This window comes from Lepisosteus platostomus, chromosome 5 (assembly GCF_059453375.1).
Source record: "Lepisosteus platostomus isolate fLepPlt1 chromosome 5, fLepPlt1.hap1, whole genome shotgun sequence".
In the NCBI taxonomy this organism is placed as follows: domain Eukaryota; kingdom Metazoa; phylum Chordata; class Actinopteri; order Semionotiformes; family Lepisosteidae; genus Lepisosteus; species Lepisosteus platostomus.
Window position 1 is genome coordinate 18,105,535 of NC_142615.1, and position 2,829 is coordinate 18,108,363.

Here is a 2,829-nt window from a genome sequence, read left to right on the forward strand (position 1 = left end):
TCCTTCGAGCCGGAGTCAAACCAGCAACCTAAGGATGCCTTACTATTTCCCCTACAGTCCTCCGCTATACCAACTGAGCTATCGAAGGGGTGTAGGGAGCATTGTTTCCCTTGAATTTAAGCCACAAAGCAGGTTTCTACTGTATGAACTTCCGGGGAAATTAAAAATTGTTTGATGGGGCATCAATCGTTCCAGGCGGATATTGACACTTTTTTTTTCTCGAGGGATCATATTAAACAATTCATCAGTATCGAGAGGGGGATCACCATGAGACACAGAACAGTTTAATTCTATCTTTATTAGAAAGTAGTGTTTGTGCAACATTAAAAATATTTTCGTGGAAATATAGAAGTTGTGATTTTTAAAACTTATATTTGAATCGAAATGTTGTTTTGAGTTAAATATTAGCGTGTTAATGTAATTAGTTTGTGTTTGTCATTACTATATATATATTCCCATGTTACTATAATTTATAGCTGAAGTTTACTAGTTGCGTTTTTTATGATATATTGTAATAAACAATATTGTAATAAACATTATCATGTTTAATACAATATTGTATAAAATGCATAATTGGAACTACATATTTTTCAGGTGTGAATAATTGTATATTTTCAGAATAAATTTCTAAACCAAATCATTGGCTTGATTTACTAGTTTCTACACCTATAAAACCTATCTTTGATGTATAATAGACCTTTAACTATATAGGTATAATAGTCCTCTAAATGTATCCGTATAATAGAACTTCAACCATTTATGTATAATGGACATACTGTAAAATCAGAGATGTCTAATTGACCTATAACAATATACGTATATTAGAATTTCATTCTAGTCCCATTAAGGGACATTTTGATCCAGTGCAGTCAGGCCAGTTCCACTTCAACTGCGCCCGACAACGGAGGTCGTTTTGAAAACAACGAGAGTAAAGGGACACTGCAGAACATCACGTCTGAGTTTCAAGACAGTAACATCAGAGATTGGAAGCTAGGGAGTTTCAGGTCTGTTTTTTAGTATAGGTTCATGAAAGTCTAAATACCTTTGCAAGAAATATTTCAGAATCCCAGTCAAATCCAGTACAATTGCTGCACAGATCTGCATTCTACAATAAGAAAACTGTCCATTTAATCAAACACGCCTCATAAAGCATTTTTAAAACAGGAATGCATCTTTCTATAAAAATAAAATGACTTGAAGGGTGCTATAAGCTAAGGTGTGAAAGCCTGCTCTACAGAAGAAGTATATCCAGAGGTGCCAAAGAAGTCGAGGTTTCACCTCGTGAGAGAAAGCATCTCAGAAAACGAAGTTGCAGTCACTTCCATGCGTCATAACACCACTAGGTCAGACAACAAGAGCTGAAGAGCCGCTGTCGAGAGTAATGCGGCCGAGCGCTCTAAGGAGCTGGATTAAAGCTCCAGTCTCTTCGGGGGCATCTTTTGGGATTACACCACTGCTGCATATCTCCTTGTTAAAAATCCCTATTTTTTGTTGTTGCTGCCTCCAGGCGATGTAAACAAGATTCAGAAAAAAATAATTTATCCACCCTTGAAGGCGCGGTGGCCAAGTGGTAAGGTGTTGGTCTTGTAAACCAAAGATCGTGGGTTCAAGCCCCACCCGTGCCTGTTTCATTTGTCACCACTCTCCTTTAGTTTCAAAGTCTTTAAAAAATTTGCAATGTAGGGGTTTCTATAGTAAGAAGAACATAACTGTCGCCAGTGATTAGTGTTCGTGCATATCCTGCCCTGTTTTTTAGTCGACAAAGCCTGTCTCTCTTCACACCCATCTTTCAAATGATCGTCTCAGCATTGGGAAGGAACGTGCGTTTGGTACAACCCCCACTCCATGGTCTGATCACAAACAGATCGAGTGAGCTGTCAGTCTAGGTTGGAAGAACCGTTCAAAAGCACTAAAAATCTGACTTAGGAACGAGAAGACCGAGTTTTTTTTTTAAACGAGTAAACGATAAAATTATATAAGTAGTGGGACAAAACATTGTCTGCCTGCAAGACTATGTCATGCTAAACGCCACAAATTGTGTTCTTCCAGTTGTGTCAATCGTCCTAAAGTTACGGAAAATCAGATGCAACTGGTGCATTCAGCATACATTTCTTCAGGATAGTCGAATGGTTTAAAATAACGATTTCATAGATTCTTGTCTTTTAAGCTGTGTGTTCCGCTCTCCAAATAGAGGAGCGGGTTCAAATCCCACTCCCGACAGTAAGGCGTTTTACCCTGTCTTACACTGTTCCAGTCTTGTTGTTCTCGCTGACAATCACAATAGGAGGAAAACGGAGAAACTGCTTCGCAAGAACACAACGGACAGAAAAAAGCTTCGTAAGCACGTGAATGTGATTATCATAAGATATGCATTGAAATGTTGAAGCCCGAATTATAAAAGCAGCAGAAGAAAGGTGCAGCACAAGGCAATTTGTGAGAATTCGCGGGTTTTTATGTGGCTTGGACTTCTTTCATGCCTATGAAGGTGACCCCCTTTTCATTTTCATTTTCAAACTTCAGAACAGAATAACAAAAAGGTTTCATGTAAGACCGTTGGAAATACCGGTTTCATGATGTATTCGGCGAACCTGAATGAAATATTTTAGTGCGTGGTCAAATGCGAAGAATTAAAAAAAACCCTGGAAAATCAACTCTTGCAGTAAATGTCATAAATTTAAAGCGTGTAGTCTGCATGAACAGAGCAACGCAGCAGTCTGTAAAAACGAAGCCACAAGTCCTCTTTTATCTCGGGCAGTGCATTCAGATAAGATGGCTCTGCAGAAGACATGAGAAATGCCGAACTCGTTGTTGCCATTATTGCTACTCTTG

General features: G+C 38.6%; 2 non-coding genes across 2 annotated transcripts; one reads left to right on the top strand and one right to left on the bottom strand.

Moving 5' to 3' along the window:
• trnay-gua (transfer RNA tyrosine (anticodon GUA)) lies at positions 1-88 on the bottom strand. Its single transcript is given in 2 exon segments — positions 1-36; positions 52-88. It is a non-coding gene; the product is annotated as a tRNA-Tyr (tRNA).
• A 1,465-nt stretch (positions 89-1,553) lies between these two features.
• On the top strand, positions 1,554-1,625 carry trnat-ugu (transfer RNA threonine (anticodon UGU)). The gene has a single exon. It is a non-coding gene; the product is annotated as a tRNA-Thr (tRNA).
• The last annotated feature ends 1,204 nt before the right edge of the window (positions 1,626-2,829 follow it).